This window comes from Ursus arctos, unplaced genomic scaffold (assembly GCF_023065955.2).
Source record: "Ursus arctos isolate Adak ecotype North America unplaced genomic scaffold, UrsArc2.0 scaffold_11, whole genome shotgun sequence".
NCBI classification, from domain to species: domain Eukaryota; kingdom Metazoa; phylum Chordata; class Mammalia; order Carnivora; family Ursidae; genus Ursus; species Ursus arctos.
In genome coordinates this window covers 7,049,176-7,065,862 of record NW_026622775.1, presented here as the reverse complement: position 1 = coordinate 7,065,862, position 16,687 = coordinate 7,049,176, and the positions used below count along the sequence as shown (strand labels likewise).

Below are 16,687 nucleotides of genomic sequence, written 5' to 3'. Positions count from 1 at the left end.
CAATATTTTTCCCATTAGATCTTCTGATTTGTTATTTTTTACATATAAAGTGTATTGATATATTCACTTTGGACACCTTACTGTGTGACTGAATTTTCACATTGTTTGTTAGGGAACAAGGATGGAATACAGAAGAAAGGAGAGGTACTGGCTTATGTGATAGCTTTACCACTTAAAAGGTATTGGGGGGGGCAATGTTTCTTATAACAATAGTGGAGATGATTTTCATTTGTTAACTGATACAAAAGTTCGCAGGACAAGAATGACAGGCTCAGGACAGTCACCTTCCAAGGTATATTATGAAGACCAAAAAGCTTACAGAGCAGCATTTAAAGAGAGCCACCTGTACTGAAAATTAGGCATGAAGTTTGATTATGAAACTGGCAGAGTTATAAGAGATTGAATTCATAGGCCCAGCTAGTCTTCTATGTCTATGTCTTCTTAAAGACAGACGTGGAATGGGGATGTTTGGGTAGATGCTCTTGAGAACCCACAAACCCACAAATTCCCATGAATGCCCCAGAAGGGAGACTAGTTCATCTCCCTCTTGCTAGAGGACAGTGATGTCCCACTGCATGGAGGCAAAGACCTTACCTGAAATAGATTACTTTTTTTTTTTTAAGATTTTATTTATTTATTTGACAGAGATAGAGACAGCCAGTGAGAGAGGGAATACAAGCAGGGGGAGTGGTAGAGGAAGAAGCAGGCTCATAGCAGAGGAGCCTGATGCGGGGCTCGATCCCACATAGCTGGGATCACGCCCTGAGCCAAAGGCAGATGCCCAACCGCTGTGCCACCCAGGCGCCCCCTGAAATAGATTACTTGAAAAAGATGTTCATTCTCCTCAGGATCTTTTGCTACTTACACTTTTTTTTTTCCCTCTAAGCCAATAGAGCTAAGCCTCAGCATGGTCTTCCTAGGGAACTACTACCTCTTCAGGAGACATGTACTATAGGCTATGGCTCATATTTATCCGCAGGAATCAGAACAAAAACAAACAAAAAACATGTATGGGGATGGACCTTGAAGATGCTCAACTAGGAGGGGCAGAATATAGAGCTGAGTAAGGGCAAGTTTTGCCTTTCATTTTTTCTTTTCTTTCCATCAAACTTTTTTTTAGGTGTGTTATTTGGTTTTTGTTTTGGAATCTAGATCTTAGGTTTTGGAGTGAGGTGTTCATCATGGTTGGAATTTGCAAGGAGTGCTATACTTGGATGATAGGAAAGTGAAGAAAAGAGATTACTTATGAATTGAAAGAGCTGTGGTGGATACATTAATAGGTTGGTAGTCTAATGAAGCCAAAGCACTATTTGAGGGAAGAGGTTGAATAAGTGAGGTGGAAGGAGAAGCGGTTGTGGAGAGAAAGCAGGATACTTGATTGAATATTTTTGAAGATGAAGCAGTTGTGGATTGTGGCAAGGACTGGGTACCAATCTGGTTTTGGGTGTCTGAGTTGGAAGTGGAAGAGAAGGTTACACGGAATCAGTAGGCCAGGAAACTGAAGGGCTGGGTTTGTTGGAACTGGAAAGTCCTTCAGGCAGATGAGAGGATTTAACATGGAAGGAAAACCGGGCCGGATGACAAAGACCTTCATTTCGTTTGATGACGGTAAGAAGAATGGAGTGGAGAGTGTAATAAAATTGCATGAATCTTAAAGGGCAGGTTTTATATGACAGGAATGGAAGTAGGAATTGTCTGAAAACAAAGGTGCATTCCTTTGAGTTCTAAATCCATAGAAGTATAGTGGAAGAGAAAATATTTTCTTCCTGTGTTCTTTTGGATAGGAAAATATTTTTTTTTCTCCATCCAGTTAGATCAATTTTATTGTTTGTAGAAATTACTTCAAAATTCCAGCAATATCATTTCTGTCAATATGAACACATTTCAAATGTAAAGTTATGAGAGGCCAATTCATGGAACTGCCAACCCACTGCCATTTTAAATGGAAGTTTAAATAAAATCTTTATTATATATGTCAGTACATTATATATATGTCAATGGGAAGCCATATTCAGTTTATATAAATGTTAAGATTTTATAATGTTCTTCAGCTATTAATGCTTAGACAAAGTGATGCCAATGTAACTGGACAATTTAATAAAAAAATTCAAAACCATTTTTTAAAAACAAATCTGGTTATTTAATTGACCAATCTGTTAATTTCAATACTAGTTTAAGCACACAATTTTTTGGCCTTTCAAAGTTTTCCATGACAGCTGTTTTCATTTATTTGTTTCTATTTTTGCCCATTACTCCATAGAAAACAATAAACAGAAAATTCTGGAACAGATGGCTACTATTGTATTTTGTAGTTTATTTTTAAAATATGCAACCCCAAACATCTGCCATAATCTGGAACTAATTTTCAGAAAATGAGTTTGACTTGATGTTTAATGTGGACCCAACTGGAAATGATAATGATATATATAGTGACTAGACAAACACTAAGGTGAGCATTTTGCTTCTGTGGAAGCATCTGAAGAAGTTACTAAAGTTTTATTTTATTTTTTACCCTTGTATCAATAATTCTACCCTTGTATCAATAATCTGTTGAATTTCAGTTTAGTCTTTGTACTTAATGTTTGTTTTCTTTCCATCAAATCTCTACATTTGCTCCCATTTTCTCACCAAATCATACTTTATCTTATAGGTCTAGTCATGTTAGAAGGCTAAGGTTCCTGTTATTTCTAAATTAGCCCCACTGTCCTAAAAATTAATGTATGGACCTCAGTAAGATAATCAGGACACATATTTAAATAAATATTTGCTTCCAAGTTTACTAATTAACAAAACGCATGCTTTTTCTAAGAGTATCATGAGAAACATTGATATATTCAAACATTACCTAGGGCATCATTTTATCACTTTGAGGTTTAAAGTTCTCTATTGGCCTAGAAAACAGAGAGAGCTTGCAAATCAGAGAATGTTTGACTTGCTCATTCTTCTTAGAGAAAATAGAAATACGAAAGAAATATTTAGTTAGGATTTTAGCAAATATGCACCTATGTTAAATTAATGCAGTTCACCTAATGAATATATGTATCACGTGTTATATGTGCATGTTTTGATATTTTAAATTAATTGATTCTTTTAGCAAATAGTTATTGAAATCTTACTGTGTTTCAGACACTGCATGGGTATTAGATGTGAACAAACCAGACAAAATTGTTTCAAATGGGAAGACAGATAATAAATAAATGTACAAATAGTATAATTTTAGAAAATCACAAATGCTGAGAAGAAACATCAGAGTAAGGGAATAAAGAATGACTAACAGAGATAAGGGCATATTATATATATTATTTCTTCATTTCAGAAATTTAAATCAAATCTGAGATATTCACTGCACAAAAATTTGTAGAAATTTTTAAAGATCTTAAAGCTTTGGCTCAGCAGTTGATATCAAAATACCAATACTTTTCCTTTTTTTTCCCTTCCAATCATTATATGCAATCTTTACCTAAAGTTTTGAATTTGCAATTTATGCATTATTTTCTCCTTTTGTAACCTTCTTAGGTAGCTTAGTAAGGGCAGACAGATAAACAGTTGAAGTTAGTGCATGAGGAAGCATAATGGAAATAGAAATAAAGTCTAAAGTTTAGATATTTAACAGTGCGGCACATAGATCTATATAATATCTAGACTTTAAGTTCCCCCTTTTATTTATTTCCATTGAAAATGCATAGGTCTCATTTGCCTTACCTGCAAGTAAAGACAGAACATTTTCTAAATTTGAAGACTGATGGTTGTATAATAAAACCAATTCAGAAAAACTTCAGATTTAATCATTTTGATTCTATGAAAAATCAAATTTATAATTAATGGTCTAGATAATGTTATGTTTTGAGACTTGTAAAAATCAAATTTACAAATATCACTGTAACAAATACTATCTCTAATCAAGTATTATTCTTTTTCTTTTTCTTTCTTTCTTTCTTTCTTTTTTTTTTTTTGCCTAGAGCACATGGTGAAGTTTATGTCCTGTTCTGAACTATCATCAAATTTATCTTTTTACTCTTAACTAATTCCAAACTTCTATTTCCTGTCAAAGAACGAACACCTTTAGTTTTCTTTCCTTAATTAGCATTAGCGTTTGATTTTTATGGGATGCTTTTCCCAAAGAAAAGAAACTGCTCTTATAACCCTAAAAGCAAAAGAAATGGGAGGACACCATGAATTCCTTTTATTGAATTCACTTGGCTTCTTGTGACCACCTCCTTTACAATGCTCAGAAACTACCCACAGATGGCTGGTTTTACACACTTAAATAGGATCAATACAAAGCTGGCCAGTTTCAATTCATGTTTCCTATTTTCCTCTGTTTTTTTGTTTATTTTTGAAAATTGAGACATTTCTCAGTCTCTAGTGTTCAGTGATAGACATATTACCATCTTATTTGCAAGTTATTTCAGTATCTTGGTTGTAACATATTGGAGTCAATAGTGTAGAAAACAATTAGGCCCTGTTTACAATAATGCTTACTTGCATTGTTGAAAGTAGGCATATGCTAGGGGAGATGGTTGTGTTTATACTCTGAATGTTGGAATTTTCCCAAAGGTAAATAATCCATCACTCTCTTTGGCCTACATTCTTTACATGCATTCAATATAATTGTGAATAGCTCTTTTATTTAGCACAAGAGGGGAATGTGCACACAACAATGTTTTAACCATTGCTTAGGTTGTGGTTTTTGCTAATGCCAATTTCCAATGGGCCCCAAAGGCTAGGAAACCAAGTAATACAGAGATGATACCCACTAATTCTACATTCATGAAGCTTCTTTTGTTTACTTCCTCGTATAAATGAAGGGCAATTCTGAGTTGAGGCTGTTCTGAACTGTAAATGTGGTCTCTTGAAGAACATTTCATTAGTTCCACTTTACCTTAAATTCATGGTCTAATTGAATATCTGTGTGTTAAATACAATTCACAAAGGTATTAATCCTCTGCTTTGAAAGTAGTGTTATAGAAAATTTGGTACAAACTTCCTGTCTGTTGATCTCTTGCATTACCACATGAAACAGAATACATTTGTTTGTATACTACCTTTTTATATGGTTAAATTTCTCTAATTTTCCTGTAAAGTTAATTGATTCAATGTTGCTACACTAATACAAATAAATCGATAATCTGCCTATCACTAATAGAATGCATTAACAAGTTATTTATCATTAAAAGAAGCGTCAGCAAAGTAAAGTTGTCATCTCTCATTTTTTCATAATACTTTTAGTTTTAGTCCTCTTTTTGAGGTAATGCAGTGGCCTTTTGTAATGATTGATTTGGGCCATTAATGACAAGTCCAACTAGGTTTTGCTTCATCCATCTTCTCTTAGTCCAGGCAAAAATGCTACTACAAATAAACATCATGTCTGAGTGATTTTTGACAGAAAGAACTCCAAGGAGTCTCCTGGCTTGTTATATGTTTGTCTCTTCATCTACCTGACAGGAATGACGCAGCTCCAAGTGGGGCCTCTGGACCCTGAATTTAGCATGTCCAAAAACCTAACTGTGAGATAACCTTTTGGGGGCACTAACTTGACACCTTGAAATTCTGGTACAGTTTCAGGGGTCCCTAAGGCTATCTGGGTGTTGGTGAAGAATGACACATAGAAACACAAACCCTTCCTATAATACCACACACAGATGCTTGTGAATGTGCATTTCTGCATGATGTCTCTATGTGTGGAAAATAACAAAAGCAGTAGGAGAAATTGTGCTAATGGGATACTACCTACTCTGATGACAGTAGTTTTCAAATCTTTCTTTTCCTGGCTGTGACAGAAAGTGATTTTTTTTAAAAGTTTCTGTTTCAAAGAGGGTATGGATATGTCATGGATGAACTGGCATCACACCGACAGGCAGATTTTCCAGCGCACGTTGCACTGAACCCTCCCTGTTCCTGCTTTTCATTTGATTCTCTTGAGGATTCTGTTTTTGTCTGTGCAGGAAGGTATTAATTATCCTCCACTTGTACCTCCTGTGTTTCTAAAAGCAAAAAATACCCAAAGCAAGATTTTAAGTAATTTGAGAAACTCCTTCATAAAGTAGAAATCCAGTGACTTTATTAGCATGACTAAAATCATTACAACAATTCTGTGCATGTCTACTGTGCTTTTGAAGGGTAAATTTTTCTCCTAAGCCTTCTGGTAATTGTCATCGTAAAACATTTTTTTCCTTTTAACTCAGTCAGTATATTTCTAGATATTCATGCAGCGTTGGAACCAAACTTGAAATTTGGGCTGAAAGTTGTGAGATAAATTTAACCTGTGAAGAGTTCAATGTTAACATTCTTGTTACATTTAATATGCGTAACTACTACAAAGGAAGACAAGTTTCTGGATCCCTTTTGGTACAATTGTCTGAAGCTTTCCTTGTGTCTCCCCATTTTCTGATATCTCCAAAAAATATCAGTTCCAAGCTGCTTGTAAATAGCTCACTACCTTAAATTCACACTTTGTTCTATGCCATCCATTTTGCTGGAGTGTCTCCCTAAAGTATTATTTAGACCAGGTCCCTCTGCTGTTCAGTGTCCATTATCCATTGTTTAATGCAAACATCATAGCCTGTCAGGGTCTTCTATAATTTGGGCCTATCAAATTGTGATATCTGGTTAATTACCTTTTCAAATATAGTGACATTTCTGTTTAAATATTGGGAACTGTTTAGCAATAATTTTATCACTTGCTTTCATAGCATATGATTTTACTAGTTCAGTTATATTTTTCTGGGCCATATACTTGTAAATGTAAAAAAAAGACCATTTAACTTTTTCAGAGTATATCAAAGTCTTGTTCATGAAACTGTGCCAACAAGATTCTGGCTCAGTAGATCTCTGTTCCACTCCTTAGACATGTTCAATTAAGTTGAATGTATATGTCAACCCAAAAAAGATGTGCAAGAATATTCAAAGAAGCATTATTTGTAACAGTCAAAGGCAAAGTAGTTTCTTCTAACTACAGATAAAATTTATAGACTATAATTTAGCTAGATTAAAAAGTCAACATGTAAAAATCTATAAAAATGCTTTGAATTAGAACAATTTAAAAATTGAAACAGAAATATATCTTATTTGAAGTAACAATAAAAGAAATTTAATAAGCAAGGTACTTCTATATGGGAAAAAATTACAGTATTAGAGGACTTTTATTTAAAGTCTAAACAACTACAGAGTCATAATATATTTCCCAGGGGAAACAGTTAACACTATAAAAATATAAAATTTCATAAAAATATTATTTCAGTTGGAATTTCAGTGGAGTGAAATATTCATTGCTAGAATGAGATATATGAAGTCAAATTTCATATCAAAGTATTATTGTCTGAGAATAGTTATGCCAGTTTGGAAAAGGGCCTAGAGTACTCGATTTACTGGATTGTAACTGCTACAGTAATCCTGTAATTCAATTGCTTGTTCAAGGAAGTCTAATTGCTTTAACCAGCAACCCTCAAATTTTAGTGGCTAAATGCTATTTCATATTCTTATAATAGGTGGTGTGAGGTGGGAGGCTGTTTTCCAACAGCCAGTCAGGGCTATGCTGTATCACTCAGGAGACAGAAACTATATCGGTAATTTGAACAGGGAAATTGTAAATTGGAGATTTATGAACTAGGGGAATTAACTACTAAGTTATAGAGAGAACCCTAAAGAATAGAGATTGAATAGCAGATATGGGAAGTAGTGTTTACCTCTAAGGCCGAGGCAAAGTACTCAAGGAAGGAATAGACTTGGAAGAGCCTCCTCTTCAGCCCCCAAAAGCTGGGAGTCAGAGCTCTTTGGAGAGGATGTGGCTGTGGCCAGTTGGAAGGTAGGCAGGTTTGCTGAGGTGCCAGAGGCTGGGGCTGGCAAGTAGAAAACCACCCTCTGTGCTGGTGAGACTCAGTAAGAAGCTGCCTGCTTGGGTGCCAGGGCAAGCTTGCTGGGTGGGTGAGCTCCACTAGGTGTCTGGCACATGGTTGCCATGTGTGGCAAGAATCAATAGGAAAAACCACCCCAGAATCAGGATGAGAAGCCCATTCCTCTTAAAGAGTCCCTCTAACATCTTCTGCTGACAGGCTGAGCCTTGTGCCATTTGGCAGAAGAGCTGTGTTTATTTATAGGATCTGATTTCAGTGTAACAAAGCAGGGCAAAGAAGGGTAGATTTGGCGCTGAGAGGCAAAACATTGTAGATCAGCACACCTGTATTCCTTTTGTCTTGTGGCTTTTCCTTCCTTCTGAAAGTCTTCATTCATCCAGGATTGGCAAAAAGATGGAGAAGTCTCACTTTTCTTTAACGTCCTTGGGGAGTAGTCCCTAATCATGCGGCCTCACCTAAATGCAAGAGGGATGAGAAATGTATTCTAATGGTGTACCCAGGAAGTTGAGGAAAACACAGATACTGATGAGCAGTTGTCATCTCTATCACAACCTGTAATCAAAACAATATGTTACCACCCTAGAAAAAGAGAACTAGATCAGGCAAATAGGATATAGATCAATGCATATGAAGTAGTCAGTTTCAAAGTTAAAAATAAATATATTCGTTGGCTCTTTGAAACTCTAGCTTAAAAGCTGTAATATGGAAAGATATTTATATAAGTCTATCTCAGAATTTTTTGTAATGGTTTACAAACACTTATACAGGCAAAAGAAACAAACAAACAAACCCATGAATGTCAAAGCTGAATCAGTTGTGGTATATCATACTAGAGAATATAATTCTATAATTTAAAATGAGTTAGATTCAAATTTATGAACTGGATTTATGCTAAGTGAGTGATGCATTGTATTTGATACAGTTCCACTTTTGTAAAAATAAATAATCTTTAAAATTCTGTGTACATGTCTGCTTGTATATATTTGTGTGGTCAAGGAGAAAAATGCTAACATTGATTACCCAGGGTAGGGGTTGGAAAAAGAGGGAGGGAAATCACTAACTTTTTCTTCATGCATTTTAGCTTGTTTCATTATATACCATTAACATGAATTTCTTTTCTAAGACAAAATAACAAAATGTGAAATGAAAAAATAAACCTTTCTCTATGGTACAAATAAACAAATGTCTTAGGTCTGGAAGTCCAGACAAGAAACTGCCTCTTCTGAAATGTTGACAAACACAAATTTGAACTAGCTACTTGGCACGCCTATACTTTATCTTATAGCAGCTCTCTACCTGCCTGCCTGTCTTTGAATACTTGCAAGAGAGAACTGCTCTTAACAGTTAGATGACATTGCAGACATAGTAGTATTTGGATGATGGGTGTTTTCAGCTGAACATGTGAGAAGGCAGTTTGGGTATAATGATAGTGTAAGTTGCTATATATCTAGCATGTAATAGTCAGATTATGCAAATATTTAATAAAGATATACATAGATATGTAAATATGTATATGTGTATATGTATATATTTATATTATATCTGTATACGTATATATGTATATATTTATATTACCTTATAGCAATCTTTCTTTTTAAAATTTATTTTATTAATTTATCTATTTTTATCTTATAGCTATCTTTATAGTGGTCCTAAAAGGAAAAAGTTTTATAGATGGAAGAAACTATGGGATAAAGTATTACATAGTTTTCCATAGCTAAATAGTAGATCTAGAATTTGAATTAGTTCTTTCTGACTCTTAAGTAATTGCCACATTAAAATAGGCTACCTATGGCATTTCAAGTGAGCAAAGACTTTTTATATTTAATTTGCTATTAGTAACACTCATTGGGAAATTTGTTAGTGTACTGGGATCACCTTTTTAAAGTGGAGTGCTATCCTGCAGCTGTGAATGGATTTTCTTATCAAGCTCCCCTGTGTTGATTGAAACTATCTTCTGGGTAGAATCTGGGTAGAATCAGCTAGATCTTTGTAAATGGTTTTGTTTATTGTGGTAAAATATACATAGCATAGAAGTGACCATCTTAACCATTTTTCAGTGTACCGTTCATTGGTGTTAAGTACATTTATATTGTTGTGCAACCATTTCCCCATCCATCTCCAGAATTCTTTTTGTCTTCCCAAAATGAAACTCCTTACCCACTTCTCTTCTCCAACCCCTGGCAACCACCATTCTAATTTCTGTCTCTATAAATTTTGACTGCTCTAGGTACTTCATCTATGTGGTATCATAGAGTATGTGTCCTTTTGTGACTGGCTTAAAGTAGGTCCTCAAGGTCTATCCATTTGTAGCATGTGTCAGAATTTCCTTCCTTTTTACATTTGCGTAATATTCCATTGCATGAACATACCACATTTTGTTTCTCCATTCATCCATCAGTTGACACTTGGGTTGCTTCCATCTTTTGGCTATTGTAAATAATGCTGCTATGAACATGGGTATTACAAAACCTGCTCAAGTAGCTGCTGTCTTTCTTTTTTTTAATTTTAATTCCACTTAATTAACATACAGTGTTATATTAGTTTCAGGTGTATAAAAGGTGATTCAACACTTCCATTCATCACCCTGTGCTCATCAAGACAAATGTACTCCTTAATCGCCATCACCTAATTCACCCATTCTCCCATCCCCCTTCCCTCTAGTAACCATCAATTTGCTCTCTGTAATTAAGAGGCTCTTTCTTGATTTGCCTCTCTCTCTTTTTTCCCTTTGCTTGTTTGTTTGGTTTCTTAAATTCCACATACGAGTGAAATCCTATGGTATTTGTCTTTCTCTGACTGACTTATTTCACTTAGCGTTATACTCTCTAGCTCCATCCATGTTGTCTCAAATGGCAGGAGTTCATTCTTTTTTATGGCTGAATAATATTCCATTGTATATACACTACATCTTTATCTATTCATCAACTGATAGACACCTGGGCCACTTCCATATCTTGGCTATTGCAAATAATGCAGATATAAATATAGGGGTGCATGTATTCCTTTAAATTAGTGTTTTTGTGTTCTTTGAGTAAATTCCCAATAGTGCAATTCCTGGATGGTAAGGTAGTTCCATTTTTAACTTTTCGAGGAAGCTTCATACTGTTTCCCATAGTAGCTGCACCAGTTTGCATTCCCACCAACAGTATAATAAGGTTCCTTTTCCTCCACATCCTCCCCAACAGTTGTTGTTTCTTGTGTTGTTGATTTTGGCCATTCTGACACATGTGAGTTGATATCTCATTGTAGTTTTGATTTGCATTTCCCTGATAGTAAGTGATGACAAACATCCTTTTTCATTTTTAAAGTTATTTATTTATTTATTTATTTACTCATTCATTCATTTGAGAGAGAGAGTGTGAAGGGGAGGAGCAGAGGGAGAGAGATAAGCAGACTCCCTGCTGAACATGGAGCCCGATGTGGCGTTCAATCCCACGACCCTGAGATTATGACCTAAGATGAAATCAAGAGCTGAACGCTTAACTAGTGACTGAGACACCCAGGTGCCCTGATGACAAACATCTTTAAATTTGTCTGTTGGCCATCTGTATGTCTTCTTTGGAGAAATATCTATTCATGTCTTCTGCCCATTTTTTGATTGGATTATTTGGTTTTTGGGTGTTGAATTGTATAAATTCTTTATAGATTTTGTATATTAACCCTTTATTGGATATGTCATTGACAAATATCTTCTCCATTCTGTAGGTTGCCTTTTAGTTTTGTTGATTGTTTCCTTTGCTGTGCAGAAGCTTTTTATTTTGATGTAGTTCCAGTAATTTATTTTTGCTTTTGTTTCCCATGCCTCGGGAGACATATCAAATAGCTGCTTTCAGTTCTTTTGGGTATATGCCCGGAAGTAGAATTGCTGGAACATGTGGTTATTCTATTTTTAATTCTTTGAGGAACCACCATACTGTTTTCCATAGCAGCTGTACCATTTTACATTCCCACCAGCAGTGCACATTTTTCCACTTCCTTGCCAACACCTGTTTTTTGTTTGTTTGTTTGTTTTCTTGTTTGTTTGCTTGCTTTTTGGTTAATAGCCATCCTAATGAGTGAAATGGTATCATTGTGGTTTTGATTTGCGTTTTCCTAATGTGTAGTGATGTTGAGCATCTTTTCATTTGCTTGTTGATCATTTCTTCTTTGGAGAAATGTCTGTTCAAGAACTTCACTTGTTCTTTAATTGAATTGTTGGTTTTTTGTTGTAGTTGAGTTGTAGAAGTTAACTATAAATTCTGGGTGTTAACGCTTTGTCAGATATATGATTTGCAAATATTTTCTTCCATGCAATGTGTTGCCTTTTTGCTCAGTTGAAAATGTCCTTTGATGCAGATAGTTTTTAATTTTGGTAAAGTCCAGTTAATTTATTGCTTTTCTTCTGTTGCCTATGCTTTGGGATCATATCCAAGAAATATTTGCCAGATCCAATGTCATGAAGTTTTCCCACTGTTTTGTTCTAATGGTTTTATGGTTCAGGTTTTACATTTAGATCTTTTAGCCATTTAGAGTTTATTTTTGTATATGGTATAAGGTAAAGGTCAAACTTCATTCTTTTGCATGCGGTTATCCTATTTTACCAAAACCATTTGTTGAAAAGACTATCCTTTCATGAAATAAAATGATGTCAGTCCATATGGAGGAAAAAAATTCAAAAGGAACAGTACTAAAATGATAAAAAATCAAGTCATAGTTATTAGGGGATTTAAAAACAACAAGTTTACATTGATCGTGTAAATGTAATTTAAATGTTTTTTTTAGCCCTAATATGTCATGGTTAACAAGGAAGAAGTAAGGACTAATATATATATATTTTTATCACATGTCACATTCTAGATACTTATATATGCTATCTCCTTTAGTCCTCATAAACCTATGAGTTACTTACACCTATGGTGTAAGTGGCCAAAATAGAATTTGAACCCATGTGTGACTCCAAACTTTTGTTTGTCTCATATAGTGTTGGAGTCATTTTTAATATATTTGTGAGCATGTGTATGTGTGTGCATGTGTGTATGTATATATATACGTGTACATATATATACATATATATGGAGAAAACAAACCATTAAACTTACTTTAAATATGAAGCATATATCTAAAATAGCAGAAATTAATTAATTTTGGAGAAAGTAGCTATATAGTTGGTTGTGAGGCTTGAGGATTTCTGTGCTAGTCATCCTTTCCAAATGGCTGTATTATTTAGAATACAGAGTCTTGTTTTTTTTTTTTTCCCCTTCTCCGATTACTTTGTTACCCTCTTTCTGTTTCAATACATCATTGATAATAGCACTGGACTGGAACTAATGGGAGACGGAGAAGCTGAAAGTTCGTTGTTCCAAGTTAAAGGTAGATAAACACAGGCCTTTCACTTGAAGTAGTTGATGGAGCTTCAGAAGGTACAGTCTTCAAACCTGACAGCCAAGTGATCCACTCTCAACATACCCCTCAGTTTATCTTCAGCTCTTCAGGCACTAGGCAGTATTTACGGGCAAATCAAAACAAAATGAGTGTCCTTGATTTTTCAAGTATGGATACATTTAGACGATTCTTTGAAATTTGTTCTTATCAGTTTGTATTGATAAAATTTTTTAAGAGAAAAAGCAACTTGAGTAAAGATTTTGGTATCAGTCTTTTTCTGAGTGAAGCATTGATGTCAATCCAAAGGGAAGAAAGTGTTCAGAGACTTGTCTTAAAAGGCTAGATAGGAACCCAGTGCCATTTGGTGCTAGGCCCCACTGACAGATTTACTGTCTGCTTGGAGCTGCGGCTGCAGTGTGATGGGAGTGGCAGGTGAGGGCTGCAGAGAAGAGGATTCCCATGCTTCGTGCATGTGTGTAACTGGCAGCATCCAGGGTCATGGAGGGGCAGGCCTGTGTTTACAGTCAGGATTTGTGGTGAGAAAAAAAGTTATTTTTCTCTTATCCCTTATAGCAAAGAACTCTCCACATTGCTCAGCTAGGAGACATTTCCAAATGACCAAACCAAAAGACAAACATGGGGCTTTAGAAATAGGGAAATGATCATGACTTTGACAAGTTCCGTAGCATGAAAAGAAGTCACAAATGCCAAAAAATTAAACTAACTTCCTCCCTCCCCCATGTTAAATAAAAGACACTTCATGTAAATTAATGGCAGTTAGGGCATGGATGTATCCTTTCTGTAAGTAGCAGACTATGCAGAATTTCGAACTTAACTCAGTTCATAATGAATTAAGTGTCAATCTAAAAATTGTACTGGGGAATTGCTAGAGACCTACTGCTGAAGTGCAATACTGCTTCCTAAATGTATTACATAAATGGTAAATGCATCCAGTTCAGATAGGAAAAAGACTATCTCAATAGGTGGAATTACAGAGTCAAAATATCTTATGGACAGAGAGACCATGTGTAAATGGAGATAGACCAAAATTGGCGCTAAAGAGAGGCAAAGAGAATTCTGCCCAGTGTTGGAAAGCACTTCCTTTACGTATGTGTAAACGTTCTCTCTCTCTTTTTTTTTTTAGTGAGAGGGAGATAGAAAGAGACAGAGAGAGATTGAGTGCGAGTGAGCAGGGGAGGGGCAGAGGGAGAGAGAGAGAAGCTTAAGTAAGCTCCACATTCGACCTGGAGCTGGACTTGGGACTCGGTCTCCCCACCCTGAGATCATAACCTGAGCCAAAGACAAGAGTCCCACACTTAACCGACTGAACCACCCAGGTGCCCCAGGATGTGTTAACATTCTAAGATGCTCTATATACTACTGACTTTCCTAAAAAAAAGAAAAATTTGACCCAATTAATTAGGAAGCATCTTTACCCCCCACCCACTATTGAAACACATCTTCGATATTTAAAATTGGTAATTCGGTGACTAACTTGAGAGTTCATTTTTGGAAGTTAAAAAGACCTTCAATACTATTGGTAGCTACAAAGGGAGCCCATTTTTTATAGAAATATATTGTGTAGTCAAATTTGCTGATAACTGTTCTGTTACCAGTACAAGGTGTCTTAATCCCAGTTCTTTATTTGAATTATCAATTGTTAGATTACCTGATCCTGTCCGGCAGTCACCAGGTCTCATTTCTTTCTGAATCCTTAGTACCCAGCCCAGAGCCTCCCATAGGCATTTAGTGAGTGCATATTCAATCTGTATTTTAAAGGAAACTTCTCGGGCATTTGTACCACCGCTTTTGTTCTTTTGAGTCCTGGACTCCTAAAGCAGTTCTCACTTTGTGGCGCACTTAAAATGCTTACATTTGCTTTGATGTGCCTGGAGGAGCGGTGGGACTGATTTTGCTTTGCTGATAGGTGAATGTGTTTGGGGGCAGAGTGCAGTTTTGAAATCATTTGATAATAATGAACTGCGCTAGAAATGGGAGTTTGCAAAGCAGCTGAGTTCAGCTTTAAAGAACATTTAGATTTAACACTTGGAGTGTGTGGTTTGGTGTAGTAGACGGGGATGGTATTACAAGTTAATGAGTTATGAGGAAACTCTTGGATGCAGAGGAGAAAGACCTAGACCAAAAACTTTTGGGGAAACTCAATTGAGCTATCTCTAGCTTAGTGTCTGTAGTACAATGAAGAATAAAAAATGCCAGTATGGCACTTTTCATGCTACATTGTAATTATCTGTATATGAGTGAAGTTTATTTTCTACTTTTTTCCCAAATCTCTCTTAATAGTGTGTGAGGTTTGCAGTCAGGGTAACATATTTAATTTATCTTTATCCAGTATTACTGCCTGACCTTACTAGATCCTCAATAATTATTAATTAAACCAATAAAACAAATTAGGACACACAGAATCTTATAGTGAGTATTGAAAACTAAATAAATATGTGTGTATGTGTGTATGGATTTACTTATATATTATATATAATTTCATGTAATTGTATGTATTTTCAATGTAGTATACATATATGATGTTGGTGTGTTTTGTTTCGTTTTGGGCTTTTGTTCATAGTAAAGTAACATTCAGTGCAATGGGCTAGTTGAAAAATTAAATGAAGATAAATTCAAGATTAACTGTCCAAGAGCTTGAGAGTTTGCAAGACTGATATATAGTACTGTGCCAAAAGGTTTGTATCCCACTGATTTTAATTTAGTGATTCTTGGAATGTTTATTATTTATGAACATATGCTGCTCCCATATTTTGAAAAAAAAATAGAAAAAAATACAAACAGGATCATGTAGAATGACTTCACTATTCATGAAGGAAGAGTGGGACTTGAAGCCATTTATATACTTTAATATGAGAAGAAGGCTTGAACCATCTTACGTTTTGTTGTTTATGGAAGCTAATAGTACATGGCATCGCTGTATGAGCACTGCCCCCCTCCCCCATGCAAATACAACTCAAAATTTAGGGCACAATAAGAGTGCGTAAATGATCTGACCAGGATTTACCTGCTCCTTAACAGGCTGCCTGTTCCTTAAAAAAACAAAACAAAACAAAACAAAACAAAACAAAACAAAAACGTTAAGCATTTTTAAGCGTTTCTTTCAGAACCTGAGAAAATGGGATGGAAAAAGGCCAGGGAACTTGTCTTTTCTCACTAGCCATGGACCTTGAGGGCATGGAACTCTCTATTTTTTATGGCACTAAGTCTATTTCAGCTGCTTTGATCCCTTTGTCCTGAGCAAACTTGTTACATAGTTCCTAAGATGTATTTTTGTTATCACATCACATTAGGTCATTTTTAATTATCCAATAGTTTATTTGAGACTTCATCAGAGTGACAAGTTGCTTATTTTACCTGGGTATGGGATACGTTGAGTGGAATGTCCAGAATGCATACAGTTGGAAATACAATATGTACTTTTTGCTGGAATTGTACATTATTTCTGCATT

General features: G+C 35.4%; 1 long non-coding RNA gene across 1 annotated transcript in view; it reads left to right on the top strand.

Moving 5' to 3' along the window:
* The window catches only part of LOC130543329 (uncharacterized), a 576,439-nt gene that overhangs the window by 285,511 nt on the left and 274,241 nt on the right, over positions 1-16,687 (top strand). The window lies entirely within an intron of this gene.